This window comes from Heterocephalus glaber, unplaced genomic scaffold (assembly GCF_053883595.1).
Source record: "Heterocephalus glaber isolate CG9 unplaced genomic scaffold, H.glaber_assembly_v1.0 deba00001481, whole genome shotgun sequence".
NCBI classification, from domain to species: domain Eukaryota; kingdom Metazoa; phylum Chordata; class Mammalia; order Rodentia; family Bathyergidae; genus Heterocephalus; species Heterocephalus glaber.
Genome location: NW_028258317.1, coordinates 30752838 through 30773024, shown reverse-complemented (window position 1 = coordinate 30773024; position 20187 = coordinate 30752838). Strand labels below are relative to the sequence as shown.

The 20187-nt window shown below is 36.4% G+C and overlaps 1 pseudogene; it reads left to right on the top strand.

The window, feature by feature from the left end:
- Positions 1–2649: 2649 nt before the first annotated feature.
- Positions 2650–3992, top strand: LOC101702801 (ubiquitin carboxyl-terminal hydrolase 12 pseudogene; annotated as a pseudogene).
- Positions 3993–20187: the final 16195 nt, after the last annotated feature.

Genomic DNA, 20187 nt, shown 5'->3' with positions numbered 1-20187 from the left:
AAAGAAAAATTTCTTTGAAATTGTAAGGAACTACGAGAAATCAATCCAGAAGCTGTTAGATGATGCAAAGAAGAATAACATAAGACTGACCAGAGTCAATGAAGAAACTGGAGAGAGTGCAGATGACATAAAAAAACTGTTCACAGAAGTGATGGCAGAAAACTTCCCAAGCAGGAGAAAAGATCTTGACATACAGATAAGTGAGCCATATAGGACTCCAACTAGCCTTGATAAAAAATAATGTACATATAGGCATGTAATAGTTAGGATTCCAGAAACCCAATAGAAGAACAAAGTTCCAAAAGCAGTTAGAGAAAAGAAACAAATCACATACAAAGGAAAGCCCATCAGAATCACAGCAGACTTCTCAGTGCAAACCCTCAAAGCAAGAAGAGCTTGGAGTGACATATTCCAAGCCCTAAAGGAACTTCATGAATACCAAACCAGCACTCCAAAAAATTTTAGACAAAATCCTAGGAAAAGACAATGAGGATCACAACCCCAGGAAGCCCAGCAGAATGAATCCATCTGGCACAACAAGAAATTAAAAGCAAATGGAGAGAATTCAACACAAAGAAAAAGTCATGACAATGATAAGTCAATACATATCAGTTATAACCACCAACGTTAATGGTATCATCTCACCAATCAAAAGAAATAGACTGGCAGACTGAGTCAAGAAGCAAGATCCAACAATATGTTGCATACAAGAAACACACTTAATTCAAAAGGAAACTCATAGACTGAAAGTTAAAGGGTGGAAAACAATACTCCATGTGACAGGAACCCCCCAAAAAGCAAGTAGCTATCCTCTTTGTAGATCAAGTGGATTTCAACCCAAAATCTGAAACTCTTCTGGTCACAAGAATTTCAGATAAAGGATACTCAATTTGTGTGTACAAATCTACTGTGAACATGTGCTTTCATTCCTCTTAAGTAACAATTTAAGAACAGAACTGTTAGTTCTTAACAGTAATACAAGTAATTTCTACATTGTTTTCCAAAATGGTTTTATCATTTTACGTTCACATTAGCAGTATTAGAAAGTTCTAACTGGTTCACACCTAAGCTGACATCTGTTCTTTTAAAACTTTTAACTTCATCTCCCTAATGAGTGTATAATAAGATCTTGTTATTGTACTGAGTAGTATTTTTCTGATTCTAGTGTTGCGCACCTTTCCTTGTGCTGTACTGAGTATTTATCACTTTCTTGTGTCTACTTTTTAATTAGGTTGTCTTTTAATGAGCTGTAAGAGTTCTGGCCATAAGTTAAATATAGTATAAATATGGTCTGTTTAAGGACTACTTTTCATTTTCTTAATCATGTCATTTAAAGTTCTAAATTTTGATGGAATTTCATTTATCAATTTTTTTCTTTTATACATCATGTTTTTTGTATCCTAGGAAATGCTTGCCTACCCTAAATTCATGAATATTTTCCCTTATAATTTCTTCTTAAAGTTTTATAGTTTTAGTCTTTCATATTTAGGTTCATAGATCCTTTCAAATTATCATTATGTATGGAAATAAAGGGTTGAGGTTAATTTTTTACATACAGATAACAGGTGTTCTAGGTTTCATTTGCTGAAAACACTATCTTTTCCTCTGCTCTTGAGTAGAGCTTATGTTATATAAAATGTTAATGTTAAATAATCTTTCAAAGCTCAGTGGACCATATATGTGTGGTTCTATTTCCAGATGTTGTTTTATTGCATTGATCTATATGTCTTTCCTTAGGCCAACACTGCTTTGATTACTATAGCTTTAGAGGAAGTTTAAAATTAGGTAATAAGGGCCAGAGATTTAGCTCAGTGGTTCTGCCGCCTGCCTTGCAAACTCAAAGTCCTGAGTTTGATCCCTGGTACCAAAAAAAAAAAAAAAAAAAAAAGGTAATAAATGTCTTACAACACTGTTTTTTTTTCCTTTTTACTTGTCTAGGTCCTTTGTACTCCTACATAACTTTTAAATTTCAATATCCAATTCTTCATTTATAGCAAGTATACATAGACCTGAATTTTTATATATACCTTGTGTTTTCTAATCCTGCTAAATTCAAATACAAGTTCTAGGGGCTCCTTGAGATTTCTTAGTATTTTCTCTGTAGATGGTCATTTCATATACATATAAAGATTTTACTTCTACCTTGCCAATCCTATGCTAATTGTTTCTTTTTATTGCCCAACTATTTTGGTTTGGGCCTAGGTTTCAAAGTTTAATGGACAGATGAAGAGTAGGTATATCTGCCCTTGTTCCCCACCTTAGGGAGAAAGCATTGTATCTTCTCCATTCATATAAGGCGCTTTTGCTGAAGTATGGAGTATATGTCTTATCTGTTGAGAACGTTCTGTTCTACTTCTAGTCTTCTGATAGCTTTTACCATGAACAGCTGTAGAATTTAGTCCAATACTTTTTCTGCAACTACTGACAGGATCATATGACTTTTTCCTTTCCTCTGTTAAAATGATGACTTATGAAGGTGGGGGCTGGGGCCCGAGGCCAGGAGTGCCAGAGCTCTGCCGGGGAAGACGGCAGCGGGGTCTCAGTAGGCTTGTTGTGTGTTCTGCCTGTGGGGTGAGGTGCTAGCGGGCGGCCAGGCTGCCCTCCTCCCGGCCGCCACCGCCCCTCTGGCGCCGCCGTGATTGGGTGGAAGATGGCACTGGGCGGATGGTAAGCCGAATGACACTCTCCAAATTCACCTTCATCTGTACCATGGGCGCCAATGGCTCGGCATAAGAGAAAGAGATTGGTCCCGAACAGTTTCCAGTCAACGAGCACTATTTTGGATTAGTCAATTTTGGGAATACCTGCTACTGCAATTCAATTCTTCAAGCACTTTATTTTTGTCGTCCATTTTGGGAAAAAGTTCTAGCGTATAAGACTCAGCCTAGGAAGAAGGAGAGCCTTCTTACATGCTTAGCAGATCTCTTCCACAGCATAGCCACTCAGAAGAAAAAGGTCGGAATAATACCTCCTAAGAAGTTCATCACGAGATTATGGAAAGAAAATGAGCTTTTTGATAACTATATGCAACAAGATGCCCATGAATTCTTAAATTACCTACTAAATACAATTGCTGATATTTTACAAGAAGAAAGAAAACAGAAAAAACAAAATGGTCGCTTACCTAACAGTAACATTGATAATGAAAACAATAACTGCACACCAGACCCAACGTGGGTTCATGAGATTTTTCAGGGAACATTAACTAATGAAACCCAATGTCTTACTTGTGAAACTATAAGCAGCAAAGATGAAGATTTTTTAGGCCTTCTTGTTGACGTGGAACTAAACATCAATTACTCACTGTTTAAGGGGTTTTAGCAACACAGAAACTCTGTGCAGTGAATACAAATATTACTGTGAAGAGTGTCGCAGCAAACAGGAAGCACACAAACGGATGAAAGTTAAAAAACTGCCCATGATTCTAGCTCTACATCTTAAGAGATATAAATATAAGGATCAGTTTCATCGATATGCAAAACTTTCTTATCGGGTAGTTTTTCCTTTAGAACTCCGTCTGTTTAACACTTCAGGTGATGCAACCAATCCTGACCGAATGTACGATCTTGTTGCTGTTGTGGTTCATTGTGGAAGTGGTCCCAATCGAGGACATTATATTGCAGTAGTTAAGAGTCATGATTTTTGGTTGTTGTTTGATGATGACATTGTAGAAAAAATAGATGCACAAGCTATTGAAGAATTCTACGGGTTGACATCAGATATTTCAAAGAACTCTGAGTCTGGTTACATCCTTTTCTATCAGTCTCGGGACTGAGGAGGACCATGATGAAGACATACTTTCTGCCTCATTTCTTCTCTGGTTATTTTGGAAAGGATCAAGCACTGATTTTTCAAGAAAAGAGAAATGCAGGAAGCTCAGGGGGCAGTAGCATACTTTGCACACAATAAAGCAAAGACAATGGATTAACAACAAAAAAAAATGATGACCTATGGGGGTGGATCTTCCAATGCTGAACCAACACTGCCATCCCTATAACAAAACCACTTTCTACATCCTGCCGGATCTGACTTCTAATAGTTTGTTTTGTTAAACAAATTTCTATCTATGTTCATACTTTTTTTTCTTCTATCATCTTTATCTACTTTTAGTATTAGCACAATGTTGATTTCTTAAAATGAGGGGAGAAGTGTTCCTTCTTTTTTCTGCTTTAAAAGTTTGATATAATTTATCAGTAAGCCTGTTGTGGTCATATAGGTAGGTTTTCAAGCTAGGAATATACTTTCTTTAATAGGTGCTATTCAAATTTTATATTTCCTCCAGAGTTAGTTTCATTAATTTGTCTTCCAAGGTACTTCTGAGAAGTTGTCCAATTTATTTCAAAAAAGATTTTTGTAATATACTTTCTATATTCTTTTAAATTCTGCAAAATCTGTGGCAATGTCTCCTAGATCTTGATATTGTAATTTTTAAAATGTGTAATTGATATTGTGTAACAGGAAGAAAAGGTCTAAAGGAGCAGGGGAAATGGGAGGGGTAGGGGAAAGGAAAGAAGGGAAAAGAAAAAATATGAGAAGAGGAAAAAAATGGAAACAAAGTCTTTGCCAATAGGGAAGGGTGGAGGAGGTGAAGGGAGGGTAGAGGAAAGGGAAAAAAATAAGAACCAAGATACATCATGTAATGGTACAAGAGCCCAATGATGAATGTGACTGTATTTTATATCTAAAATGTATCAATAAACTTAATGAAAAAAAAAACACAATGGCAGTCAAATTGTCTCCAAACTGCTGCATTAAAGATGTCTTATCTTAAAGAACAAGTGAAAAAAACTGATAAAAATACTGGGTGTAAAAACATACTGGGTGTAAATAAAATACCGATAAAAAAAATTTCTAAGACAGTAATTCTTAATTGTAAAATAATGAAAGAAAGATGAGAGCTTCACAATTTGCTAGACTGCAAATTGCCTTTCAACATCACACTATCTAATTAATACCTATAGTCACTGAGTGGCATTAGCATTATTAACTGTTTCACAGACCAGAAACTGGGGCTCAGAGAAACTAAATAACTTGGAATATATCTCCTGTTTAATATATGGAAGAGCCTGGATATAAATCTGCTCCATCTAACTCTAAATCCCATCTTCTTTAATTATGTTGCTTATGTATCAGAGATATAGCTGAACCATCAAAATTAGACATCATGGGAGTTCTACTGCTTCCCCTTACCAGAAAGCTTGGTCTCTGCCTTCTTATTTTTTTCATTAAAGTGTTTGAGAGCACCCGGAAGGAAGCTCCCCCACTGCCATATCAAACTCCTAGGGCAGAGAAGGTGAGCCGGTCCCAGAATCCAGAAGGAAGCTCCCCCACTGCCATCCCAAGCTCCTAGGGCAGAGAAGCTGAGCTGGTCCCAGCATCTGGAAGGAAGCTTCCCCACTGCCATCTCAAGCTCCTAGGGCAGAGAAGGTGAGCCAGTCCCAGAACCCAGAAGGAAGCTCCCCCACCGCCATCCCAAGCTCCTAGGGCAGAGAAGCTGAGCTGGTCCCAGTACCTTGAAGAAAGCTCCCCCACTACCATCCCAAGCTCCTAGGGCAGAGAAGGTGAGCTGGTCCCAGAACCCAGAAGGAAGCTCTCCTGCTGCCATCCCAAGCTCCTAGAGCAGAGAAGCTGAGCTGGTCACAGCACCTGGAAGGAAGCTCCCCCACTGCCATCCCAAGCTCCTAGGGCAGAGAAGGTGAGCTGGTCCCAGCATCCAGAAGGAAGCTTCCCGCCACCATCCCAAGCTCCTAGGGCTGAAAAGGTGAGCTGAGTGGGCGCCAGAAGCACACCGCCCCCCGTGGAAATGGGAAGACCCGTAAACAAGCCTCAAAAACAGAGTTCCAGATCACCTACAGCAACCCCAAAGGGAAATGAGATGGAACAATCTGATACTCAACCACCTGGACTCTCTGAACTGGCAACAAAAGAGGGTCTAGGAAAAATGAAATCAGAAATAATTACTCAGATAACAGCAAAGATGTTGCTCATGGTGCAAGACATGATTAATAAATCTAGAGAGGACACAGATAAAAAATAGAGGATCTGAGAAACATGATGGAATCCCAACATAGGAAACAAATGGAATCCATAAAACAGATGCAAACAGATTTCCAAGAGACTAAAAACTCCATCTAAAGTCTGTGCAGCAGAATGAACCAATGTGAGGATAGAATTTCACATATAGAAGATAAGATTGAAATTAGTGACCAGGAAAAGAAAAATTGCTTTAAAATTGTAAAGGAACATGATAAATCAATCCAGCAGCTGCTAGATGATGCAAAGAAGAATAACATAAGACTGATGAGAGTCAATAAAGAAAGGGCAGAGAGTGCAGAGGACATAAAAAAATTGTTCACAGAAGTGATGGCAGAAAACTTCCCAAGGAGGGGAAAAGAACTTCACATACAGATAAGTGAGGCATATAGGACTCCAACCAGCCTTGATCAAAAAAAAATCTACACATAGGCATATAATACTTAGGATTCCAGAAATCTACCAGAAGAACAAAATTCTACAAGCAGTGAGAGAAAAGAAACAAATCACATACAAGGGAAAGCCCATCAGAATCACAGCAGACTTCTCAATGCAAACCCTCAAGGCAAGAAGAGCTTGGAGTGATGTATTTCAAACCCTAAAGGAAAACAGCCTCCAACCCAGATTGATGTATCCTGCAAAACTATCTTTCAAAATTGATAGAGAAATAAGATACTTTCATGATAAAAAGCACCACAGGAACTTCATGAATATCAAACCGGCACTCCAAAAAGTTTTAGACAATACCCTAGGAAAAGACAATGAGGATCACAACCCCAGGAAACTCAGCAGAATGAATCCATTGGGTGGGACAAATTCAACGCAAAGGGGGAGAATCCGACAAAAAGAAAAAGTCATGACAAGGCTTTTAAAACTTTTAACCTCATCCCCCTAATGAGTGTACAATTCAATCTTGTTATTGTACTGATTAGTATTTTTCTGATTCTAGAGTTGCACACCTTTCCTTGTGCTATACTGGCTATTTCACATCTTCTTATGTCTACTTTTTAATTGGGTTGTCTATTAATGAGCTCTAAGAATTCTTTATATATTCTGGTCATAGGTTATATGCATTGTAAATATGGTTTGTTTAAGGACTACTTTTCATTTTAATGATGTCATTTAAAGTTCTAAATTTTGATGGAATCTCATTTATTAGTTTTTTTCTTTTATACATCATGTCTTTTGTATACTAGGTAGTTTTTGCCTACACTGAATTCATAAACATTTTCCCTTATAATCTCTTCTGAAAGTTTTATACTTTTAGGCTTTCATATTTAGGTTCATAGATCCCTTCAAGTTATTTTCATGTATGGAAATAAAGTGTTGAGGTTAATTTTTTATATATGGATACCAGGTGTTCTAGGGCTGTTTGCTGAAAACACTATCTCTTCCTTGGTTCTTGAATTGAGTTTATATTCTATAAAATGCTAATGTTAAATAATCTTTCAAAACTCAGTGGACCATATATGTGTGGTTCTATTTCTAGATTCTCTGTTTTATTTCAATGATCTATATGTCTTTCCTTACACCAACACTGCCTTGATTACTGTAGCTTTAGAAGAAGTATTAAAATTAGGTACTAAACGTCTTCCAACACTGTTTTTTCTAACTTTTCTAGGTCCTTTGTACTCCTACATAACTTTTAAATTTCAATATCCAATTCTTCATTTATAGCAAGTATACACAGACCTGAATTTTTATATATACCTTTTGTTTTCTAATCCTGCTAAATTCAAATACAAGTTCTAGGGGCTCCTAGAGATTTCTTAGTATTTTCTCTGTAGATGATCATTTCATCTACATATAAAGATTTTGCTTCTACCTTGTCAATCTTATCCTAATTGTGTCATTTTATTGCCAGACTATTTTGGTGGGGCCTAGGTTTCAAAGTTTAATGGACAGATAAAGAGTAAGCATATCTGCCCTTGTTCCCCACCTTAAGGAGAAAGCATTGTATCTTCTCCATTCATATAAGGTGTTTTTGCTGAAAGTATGGAGTACATGTCTTTAATCTGTTGAGAAGGTTCTGTTCTACTTCTAGTCTCCTGATAGCTTTTACCATGAACAGCTGTGGAATTTAGTCCAATACTTTTTCTCCAACTAGTGGCAGGATCATATGGCTTTTTCCTTTTCTCTGTTAAAATGATGACTTTTGGAGGTGGGTCTTCTGAACCAACACTGCCATCCCTATAACAAAACCACTTTCTCCATACTGCCAGATCTGACTTCTAATAGTTTGTTTTGTTTAACAAATTTCTATCTATGTTCATACTTTTTTTTCTATTATCTTTATCCAGTTTTAGGATTAGCACAATGTTGAGTTCCTAAAATGAGGGGAGAAGTGTTCCTTCTTTTTTCTGCTTTGTTTGATATAATTTATCAGTTAAAATGTATATGACCCTGCTGTTGTCATATAGGTAGGTTTTCAAGCTAGGAATAGACTTTCTTTAATAGGTGCTATTCAAATTTTATATTTCCTCCAGAGTTAGTTTCATTAATTTGTCTTCCAAGGTACTTCTTAGAAGTTGTCCAATTTATTTCAAAAAAGATTTTTGTAATATGCTTTCTATACCCTTTTAAATTCTGTAAAATCTGTGGTAATGTCTCCTAGATCTTGATATTGTAATTTTAAAAATGTGTAATTGATATTGTGTAACAGGAAGAAAATGTCTAAAGGAGCAGGGGAAGTGGGAGGGGTAGGGGAAAGGAAAAAAGGGAAAAGAAAACATATGCGAAAAGGAAAAAAATGGAATCAAAGTCTTTGCAAATAGGGAAGGGTGGAGGGGGTGAAGGGAGGGCAAGGGAAGGCGAAAGAAAATAAGAACTAAGATACTCATGTAAAGGTACAACATCCAAATGATGAATGTAACTGTATTTTATACCTAAAATGTACCAATAAACTTAATGGGAAAAAAAATTAGACATCATGGATATTTTATTTTAATACATTTTAATGTAATTAAAGGGAAATTAATAATTTAGTCACTTAAGAGGTAATCTTTTGGTGGTTGAATTATTGTTCAAAGCTTTTGTGTATTAAAACATGCAGGTTTGGAATGGAAGTATCTAATTATATTAATTAGTGACCCTGGAAATGCAATATAAAATATTAGTTTTAGAACCTGGGAAATTCCACAAATTACATTATCATCCTATTTTAAAACACTGAAGTTATGGTTTGGCAATACTCTGAAAGTGATGTGACAAGGTACTGATACCAGTATTCCTTGTAAAGGGTTAGAATTGATAGGATGGGAAGGGAAGCCATTTCTATTATTTACTTAGAAGCTTACTTTTTCTAACTTTAGTTATTTTACTTATAAAATAATAGTATCTACTTTATGCAGATATAAATGACATGATATATATAAAGTTCTTACCAGAATGTCTGAGTTAACATGATTTGAGTTATCCTGAAAGTACAAATAATCATTCATTCAATATTCATTCAACAGGGCCAGGCATGTTGCTCAGTGGCACTGTGCCTGCACCACAAGTGCAAGGTCCTGAGTTCAATCCCCAGTACCATAAAAAAAAGAAAAAAAAGATTGCTAGCAACAGTTTTTACTACTTAGCCATAAAAAAGAAGAAATTAGAGACATTTATAGCTAAATGGATGCACATTGAGGCCATACTCTTAAGTGAAATGAATAGGACACACATGTATAAATACTGAATAGTTTCTCTGGTGTGAGAAACTGAAAGTGTAAATAAGGACTAAAAGGAAGAATAGATAATGTGAAATAGGAAGAAAAGGGGCAAAGGGGAAGGGGAAGTGGGAGGGGTAGGGGAAAGGAAAGAAGGGTATGGAATTAATATAAGAAAATGGAAAAATGGCAACAAAGTCTTTGTAAATAGGGAGGGATGGAGGAGTTGAAGGGAGGGCAGGGGAAGGGGGAAAAATAAGAACCAAGAGAGATTATGTAAAGGTGCAAATTTCCAATGATGAATGTCATTATATTGTATACCTAAAATATACCAATGATTAAAATGAATAATTGATAATGTGAAATAGGAAGAAAAGGTCCAAAGGGGTAAGGGAAGTGGGAGAGGTAGGGGAAAGGAAAGAAGGGAAAGGAAAAATTATGAGAAATTTAAAAAATAGAAACAAAGTCTTTGTAAATAGAGAAGGGTGGAAGGGTGAAGGGAATGCAGGGAATGTGGAAAAAATAAGAACCAAGATACATCATGTAAAGGTACAAGTTCCCAATTAGAAATGTAAATGTATTGTACATCTGAAATGTACCAATAAAAGAATTTAAAAAATATATATATTCATTCAACAAATATCCATTAAGCAACTAAAAGCATCAGATAATAATATAGATATGATAAATACAACTGTGAACAAGACAAATAGGATTATTGACCAATGAAAATATAAACAAGAACAAAAAATTTATTGTGAGCTTGTCAATTAACACAAGTTAGAATGATTATCTGCATTTATGGATGAAGAAACACGCTCAGAATAAAAAATGACTTGGCCAAGGCCAAAGAGCTACTGACTAATGGATCCAGGATTTATTTCTGGAGTCTATGTTCTACTTCCAAAGTCTATGGTCTTTTTTGTATATCTGAGATATTCTTCTAATTAGAGTCTGGCTGAAGAATTTCTACCTATTACTACCTGCAACTACATAATGAGCTCTTTGGAATATGTTGATGGTTTCAGAGAGTAATGAACAAGTGAATTAATGAATGGATTGAAGAGAAAGAGGTGGCAAGTGTACTATATTTTTACCTTTACTCCTATTAATTCACTTGTTCAGTGATTACTGATTATCTTTCATGTTCTAGATTCTATTCTAGGATATAGAGATATAATATAAATAAGATATTGTCCTATCCTCATAAAACTTACATTCAGACAAAACAGAAAAGTACACAAATGAAATAATTTCAAATTGTTAAAAGTGTTACAAAACACACAAACAATAAGCTCACATACAGAATAATAAGGAGAGTAAGTTCATACTTATTTAAGAGAAAATGGTCGAAAGAACCTCCCTGAGGAATTGATATCAAAGTCCATAATTGAGGTTGAGAAGGTTATGGCCACAAGGATGTAGAAATGGCATGTTTCAAGGACCCAACAAGACTTTGGATTTCAGGAGCCATAAGAAGATGGCCAGTATGATCAGAATTGCTGGAGTGGTATCATGCAAGACATCTATGAGGCTTCAATTCTTTGTTAACTCAAGCTCATTACTTTCTCCTTTCAAGCTCATTTCCCTGGCCCAAGAACTGACCATCTCACTTTTTCTAAGTCCTGCCTATCTATATATTTCAACTTTGGTCAGGTCATCATTCTCAGACGCATCAATCAGGATCCCAGTAGGAAACAATTCTCAGATGTTACAAGTGAAGTGATTTTAAAGAAAGGATAATTTATAAAGGAATAGGTATACTTAAGGAATCCAACAAGCAATATTGGGAGTCATTCCATCCCTAGTTCTGTAGCATTATTAGAGCCACATGAGAACTAGAGCCATGGTGGTGGTAGTGGGGGGCTGTCTAACTGCATCAGTAATCAACTGAGGAAAGGGAGCTGGAACAACAGCACTAAATAGAGGTAAAAGGGGGAAAACGTCCTCTCTTTTATCTCCTCCTAGGACTTCCCTATGGCTAATCCCAATTGGAAGCCAACAAACAGATAAGGGTATTCATATGATACAGTCCACAGAAGTCAGTCTTCTAGCTCTCACAGCAGGGCCAGAAGAGTGAAAAATGATTCTGATGAACGGGCCCAAAGTGAAGAATATCCAACAGAGTACATTCGTGGAATAACACCAAAATACAACACCAAAGTAGAGACAGAGTGTGAAGACATACCCTGACATCTCCATCTGTGTCCTGCCTGTCTCTGTTTCTGTGTGTCTGTGTTTCTAACTCTCTCTCACCCCTTTCAGCCTACTGCCAGCATCTTCCATTGGCTAAACCCAGTTAGGTGATACAGTCTGTAAGAGTCAGCTTCCTGAAATCAAGAGCAAATAGATTAGGGTGGAGAACAGACGGGAAGAGGAACAAAAAAGAACAACTATCAGCAAAAAATACAACAGAAAAACTTTTGTGCTTTCTACAAAAATTCAGTGCTACTAAGTCTTGATCAATAAAGATCAGTATAGTTATAGAGTGGAAATTCCAAAGTTCTAAAAATAGGCAGGAATCTTAAATCCTAACAATTATGAGTTTTCATTAGAATTAAAAAGAAGTGGAAACTAATCTTTCTTAACTTCTCCTTATATTAATTTATTTATGCTCATACCTAATTTCTGTATTTCCTTCTCTCTAGAAGAGACCAGACATTTGGTCTCCTCAATAGCCCAAAGAACATAATGATTGGTAGTGAGCAAAGGATTAAATGAACTTTATTGACCCCTCAGTGGAAACTGGAGACTGATCGTTTTTTCTGTTTCCTACTTATAAATGCCTTCTTTTGAAAAAGATGGAGTAAACCCATGTGGTAACCATATGGTGAAGATATATTTTTCTTATTTAGCAGTTTGCCTTGTTTCTTTGGTCATGTCTAATATTTCGTGGGCAGCAAAGATGATCTTTGATATGCACTTTCATACCTGAGGGAATTTACTGATGTCACAGGTAGTGATCTGTGTTTAATGAAGAGCTATGAAAGGATATAGTTTGGTACATTTTGGTTTTGATTAAGTTCAACATTTTAAACAATGTATAAGTTACATGGAATCTGGACCACACTAGTGATTGCATAAGTTGAAGATTAGACTAATAAAGTGAGCATGACAATCCAGAAAATGATCAAATACTAAATGAAATAACAGTAAACTAGAAAATGATAATCTTTGTTCTGCTCCTTGCTCTACTATTGTATATATTATTTATTAAAATAAATAAGGCTGAGAGATAGCAATAATAATGCACAAACAAATTGGGGCTTTTGTAAGAAGGTTTCTGACTTCCCAGAAAAAGAGAAAAATAAAATGCTTGACTATAGGGTAGAAATGCCACACTGCTGAGAATGTTTCATACAGTAATTCTAGTATCAACTGTGAAATTGTAAGTATTAATTTCCTTTACTTCACAGATAAGAAAATGAAGACTAAGGGAACTTTCCTGTTGTTAATCTTTTTAAAGTTGCTAGTCATTTTTTGTAAAAGAGTAGCCTACTTTTACTTTCTTCATTCGCCACTCAATCCTTACTTGTGATCTTGTTTTTGTTCCACTGTTTAGTCTTCTCAGGATCTGTTGGGGCTGATGTGCTTTTTCTTGAAACTTTCTGCTGTGGACACCTAGCTCTCCAGGTTTAAGTCCTAGAATATTTTTTACATACCATGGAGCTTAAACAAACAAAGATAAAATTTGATTGTATTTCTTAGTGACTCTCATGCCCACTAATGGGATAAATTCCATTTACCAAATCAAAAGTGCTGAGGATTTCTGGATTAAAATACAAATGTCTTTGACTCTTGCCTTTGGCATTCTCTTTCACATCTCCTGGACTTATCCAAAGCTGGGATGGGGAGCTTACCTTTTCTTCTCACATGGGAGAAATTGTCTCTGGAATTGGCTTTTTTTTTTTGGTACTGGGGATTGAACTGGGGACCTTGTGCTTGCGAGGCAGGCAGTGGAACCACTGAGCTAAATCCCCGGCTGGAATTGGCTTTTGATGACACTCTTGTCCCTGCATCCTGCAAGTGCACAAAGATTACTGGGTTGTCACATCTGCTGATTCATTCCTACTTCAACCAGGCTAGAAGGCTCTCCTGGCCTCATTTCATTCTTTAATAATTGTTCATTTTTACCTGTTATCTCTTGTGGTAACCCCTTACAGGAAGAATACCTCTCAACTGTCAGCTATTTCTTGTGTTTCATTAGATACATACAAAAGTTTTAGAGTTTCATATGTCTCAAGAAAATCTAAATAAACCTGGTGAAAGACTCAGTGGAACCTGGCTATGTGTTCATTTACCATATAGGGGCTTACGTATATGAAAGAAGCTTGCTGGGCACTATAAGATGTTAGGGCAGTGTGCAATCTAGAGCAAACAAAGAAGAGGCAAAGCTATATCAAGAGCATACAGACTAGATGTAGATCAAGTAGAAATTTTGTGCTTTAAAACTTCGGCAATCATTGTCTTCTGTGTTCTAATGACTCTCCTCTACCTTTCTGAACATAATAAGTTGTAGCCATTGAAATAGTAGGCTAAGATATGAAGGCCTGGTTTTGCAAATGGGTTGTCTCCCATCATCTGACCCAGATGTCTTTCTGGGAGGTGCTTTAGGGAGATGTGACACTATGCTTGTCTCCTGTCAAAGCACCCTCTGGTCAGAACTTATTGCATTGTCACATCTATCTTAAGGGAAGTTGGAAGTATTGACTTTAGCTCAGCTGCAGTTTGATTAGCTTATACCCTTTGGGTAATAAAAGAAGGGGAGAACAAATATTGAAGGCAACTGGAAACTGTACCCACAAGTCTCTTATTAATTCAATTGACCCTACATCTTTCTGGGTGATTATTCCTTCTATAGATGTTTTATCATTTTACCTATTGTCTCAAAAAAATCTCAATAATCTTCACTTACCGGGCCAGGGATTTAATTCAGTGGCACCGCGCCTGCCTCACAAGTGCAAGGTCGTGAGTTCGATTCCCCGTACCAAAAAAAAACCCAAAAAAATAATCTTCACTTACCTACTGAATACAGTTCAAACATAGCCCCTTTTAAAAATAACTCAAGGGCTGAGGATTTTGCTCAATGGTGCTGCCACCTGCCTAGCAACCACAAGGTCCCAAGTTCGATCCCCAGTACCAGAAAAAAAAAAAATTCAATGCTTTTTGACAAATATAGCATAGATTTAACTATCCAGTGTACTATTCTTGAACATTTATATTTTTTGTTATTATGAATAATGTTTCTTCATATCCTTATAGTTAACATCATTGTGTTAGTTAATTTTAAAAGAACATTTGAAAAGTTTTACTTATAATCTTATATAGTGCTTAACATAGGCATAAGATATATATGTTTGTTAAATACTTGCTTAATGACTAACAAATGGACTAACTCTGCCATGGAAAAGGTTGGAGCTTTGAGTGCATGAATTAATTTGAAATAATTAAGCAAGTTCTCAGGTTCATGAATTAAGCTCAAATAATTAAGCAAGTTCTAACAGTTATTTCCCAAGGTCTTCAGACATGCAATTTTTAAATTATACATTTTATGAAGATTTAGAAAAAGTAAAAAATGACAAATGTCTTTGTAGAATAATATCCTTCATTATAGAATCATTTTTCCATTCCCAACTCACAGGGAACAATAAGCTTATGTGAGGTGCAACTCCCTTTTATACCCCCGGTATGATGGATACTGAAAGTATCAAAAATGAAACAGGAAGAAAAGGTAAGAAGGCATATTATTGAACTTGATTGTTTCGGTTCAGGTAATGCCAGTTGCTATAATAAATAAGACCCACAATATCAATGTTGTAACACAAATAAAATTATTCCTTACTCATGTATAATAGTTTAATATTGGTCCTTATGTTTGGGAATTGGTTGTAGATAGTAATAGATGGGCAGAAATTCTGTTGTTTTCAATAAGTGGCTTCAAAGGTTATCCAAGGTGCCACTAATTAATTAGTTGAAAGAAAAGAATATCAGTGAAGAAGGTACACTTGTTTTTTAATGACTGTGGTCTAGAAATGACTAGTTGCATAGCTATTTAGATGAAAGAGACACTGGAACATATAGTCCCTTGCCCAGGCTTTTCACAACAAGAGCTCTACAAAAAACAGGAGCACAAATCTTTGGAAGGGAGCCATCTATCTCTCCCATATCCAAATTAGCTGAGTAATTAATTGTGTGTGTGTGTGTGTGTGTGTGTGTGTGTGTGTGTGTGTGTGTGTCCTGGATGGATATTTCTTTTTCTTTTTTTTGTATATCCTTTTATCAGCACATTTTAGGTATACAATATAATGACATTCATCATTGGAAATTTGCACCTTTACATAATCTCTCTTGGTTCTTATTTTTCCCCCTTCCCCTGCCCTCCCTTCAACCCCTCCAGTCCTCCCTATTTACAAAGACTTTGTTTCCTTTTTTCATTTTCTCATATTAATTCCATTCCCTTCTTTCCTTTCCCCTACCCCTCCCACTTCCCCTTCCCCTTTGCCCCTTTTCTTCCCATTTCACATTATCTATTATACCTTTTAGTCCTTATTTACACTTTCAGTTTCTCACACCAGAGAAACTATTTGGTATTTACACGTGTGTCCTATTTATTTCACTTCAGAGTATCGCCTCAATGTGCATCCATTTAGCAATAAACGTCTCTAATTTCTCATTTTTGATGGCTGAGTAGTAAGCTGAGTAATTTTTTTAATGTATGGAAATCCGAAGAGCTACATACATGTGGAGGGGAAGGGGAATGGGATGGGTATCTTTATTTGTCCTCCTCATTGTGCTTCTCTCCCCACAAAAATTGTGCTCATATATTCTTTATTTTCTTGAAATTTACTAAGACTCTCAAGTAGCCTCTATTTATTATTAAATGCTTAGCTTGGAATAAATACAAGTACAGATAACTTATGAATTTAAGAGTTATCACTGTAAAGCGAAAAAGAGTCTGGCCTTTCTCACGTAGACTTTGGCCTAAATTCTGATCCACTAACAAATATGTGTTTTGGGTACAAATGATTTGATATCTCTCAGTCTCCTTCTGTCCATCTATAAAATAGAGATAAATATTCAGCTTGAATGTGACAGCAAATATAAAACGCTTGGTTTCAGCCCATTTTGCCTTTTTAAGGACTCCATCCATCTCAGGCTGGATGTGCTAAGCAATCTTATATAATATTGATAAATTTATTTCATTTCATTGTTCATATTCATTCTATAACTAGGCTCTTGTCTTACTTTTTCTCCCTCCTTGGTAACTGATTTAGTCATTCATTCTGCTCTTTTCATCAAATCCCTTTAGGTCAATGCCAAGTCTAACTTCTCTCTGATAACAAAAGCTTAGCTCATCAGCTGAGTATACTTCATCTCCATTTTGGCTAAATTCACTCATATTCTTCTCTAATTGTCTCTAAATTTAATCCAACCCTGAAATTCCTTTTCTTATATACTCCCTTCTTGAATTTCCCTGTTGGTTTCACTAAGCAAATCAATAGATACTATCCCCTTCCTCTGATTATATTCCAGTCTCCAAAACTATTGTCCTGCTCTCTGCTCCATCCCATTCCTTGCCTTCTTATATGGTCTGCAGATAATTACTTGCTAGACTGCACACATCAAACTCTCATACTCTGCTAAGGATGTCATGCTAGGAATTCATTGAAAGTCCTTCTTGCATGTCACTCTGAAAAATGCAGTTCTTACTCAGATCACCATGCCATAACCTTGGCGTCACAGCAGGCTGATATAATATCGACTTTCACACCACTGTCTTTTCTGGTTGCTTCACAATATAGGTAAACATCACCATTGCTGTCATGGATACAGGGACAAGTCCCAGCCTTCGGCCATCTTTCCCTTTACTCTGAAATCTTTTTTTTCTTTCATTCACCAACAGCAGTAAGCAAGGACTGTACCTCAGAATACAGACTGTGTTCGCCAATATCCTGGGGTTGGCCTAACACTTCTTACTTTCACAGCAGCCTCTCCTCAAACCACTACATGTTTCCAATGAGAATCATGTCTTCCCTCTGGAGCCACAAATAGAATGAGTGGGAAATGATGTCACTGCAGGTAAAAATGTGCATAACAGGCACTTGTTATTTCTAGCCACCCAGCAATCAAACCCCCATCTCATTTGTGGAACTCCCTTCCACTATGTATGTGCCTTATTGAGAGGGAGAGATACAGGCCTAGATCCTCTTCTCTAACAACCACCTGGCAACTTCAGCAACTGACTGAGGCTTGACTGATCAGGCTTTACCCAGCGTTTAGATTAGGAAGGATCTCAGGCTCCCAAGTATTCACTCAGGTTGTAGTCAGTAACACGAACAGAACAGCTGTAATAAAAGCTGCTGCTGGCTGCAAGAGCCCAGATGTCTCAAGTGCTAGTGCCCGCACCCTAACCAGCTTCTTCCTTTGAATTAACCATAACTAACTTGGTTAATATTTTAAGAAATTGATTTTCCAACTTTCCTGTCCATTCAGTAAGCAGCCTGATAATTTTTCAATATGTTTCTTTTCTCTCTATACTAGCCAAAATTTTTATATTTATAATTAAGAAGTCTACCTAGTACAGTATGTGATGTTTGGTTTAGATGACTTCATGATGGAGAAAAAAGGTCACTGATTTCTAGTTATATAATCTGAGTTTGTATTCTGGCTCTACCATTTAACAAGCAATGCAGTTTAGGGCAAGTCACTTAGTCTTTATATGCCTTACTATAAAATGGAGATGATGAAGCCTCTCCTAAGTGTTAGGTCTGATGGGTTTCCTTGAAACCTCTTTTCCTTGACTTGTGTAAGAGTTTAATGATAATGAACCTTATCTATGTACAGTCTTCACAGATTCAGTCATATACTACCCCACTTCTCCCTCTCAGTACTTGGTATTCTATCGTACAATTCTACTTATTGTATTCATGTACTTGGTATTCTATTGTACAATTCTATTTATTGTATTCATGTACATGATTCTCCATATTTGCTGCTTCTGTATGTGCAGATTCAACCAAATAGAATTGAAAATATGTGAAATATTCAGTCTGTGTGGAACATGACAGACTTTTTTGTCACTATTTTATTAAAAATGCAGTTGTAAAAACTATATAACATTCACATTGTATTAGATTATAAGTGATCTAGAGATGATCTAAAGTATACAAGAGGATTACATAGGTTATATGCAAATACTGTGTTATTTTATATAAGGGGCTTGAGCATCTATGAATTTTAATATCTTTAAGAAATGGGATGGCCCTAAAATAAGTCTCCCATAGATACCAAGAGGTAAATTTATTTAGGAATGAAATACATGTTTTCTTCTCCAATTAATATCTTCCATCTCTAATATCCAAGTATTTGCTTCTCCTTTTATCCTACAACTTGGAATTCCACATATGATACATATCCTCTCAGTAAAGTATTCCCAATCATGGAGCACCAGTAGCAAATGAGCCTACTGATATACAAAATCATAGGATCTTCTTTTGCATGTTCTATTCACACTTCAATGATATGCATCCTTACACTTCCAAATTATGGAGTATAGCAAGTGTCAGACAAGATAATTAAAATGAAAAAGATTAATCTGTAATATATTTTGTGGTAACTAATGTTCAAAAATGAGTGTCCCTAAGAACTTCAACACCTAGTGTGCCCCTCAAATAGACTGTGAATTGGCCCTGTGTAACCAATAGAAATTATGACAAAAATGATGCTGTGAATTTTCTAGGCTCAATCATAAGAAGTCAAAGTACTGTGTACTTATGGAATGCTTGCTTGGAGGAAATAAACCACCATGAAGTCTGACTATATTGGAAGTGTCATGCCATGAGGAATCGTGGGCTGACCACATAGGAAATCTGCATGGGAAAAGAGAAATTGGTTCCTGCTATACCAGCCTACAAGACAAATAAGTATAGAAGTATAGAAGTATACTAAGTGTAGAAGACACTTTATGCATTCAGCTGCAATGGACATCATGTGAAAAAGAAACTAGGACATCAGGTGACATCATAAACAAGGCACCAGACATATAGCTCTGGTTGAGCTGTTCTGGGACCTCCAGATGATGACCTAGATACTATGGAATATATGAGCTGTTTTCTTTGTGCTGTGCCCTTATACTTGACCTGCAGAATCATGAGCATGAAAAAACGAGTGTTGATTTTCATTTTTAAGATTTGAAGTGATTTATTGTGTAGTGATTAATAAGAGGAACACACCAAGTGTGTTTATTATTAGTTGAATGCAAAAAGTCTTCACGAGCAGAGTTCTCTTGTGACAATTCATAACAAGTGAAAAAAATCCCTCAATTTTGCAAGCTCCACTGACATCCCATGGCTAGCGGCAACATAGCTCATGTGTTGGCTCCCACTGAACACAGTGTTAATGAATCATAACTTTGCCTCATTGAAAGCATCCTTGATTTCCTGTCACCACAGGTGTCTATGCAGCTGATACTGTGGGCCCATGTATCTATTTACTACCCTGCTGC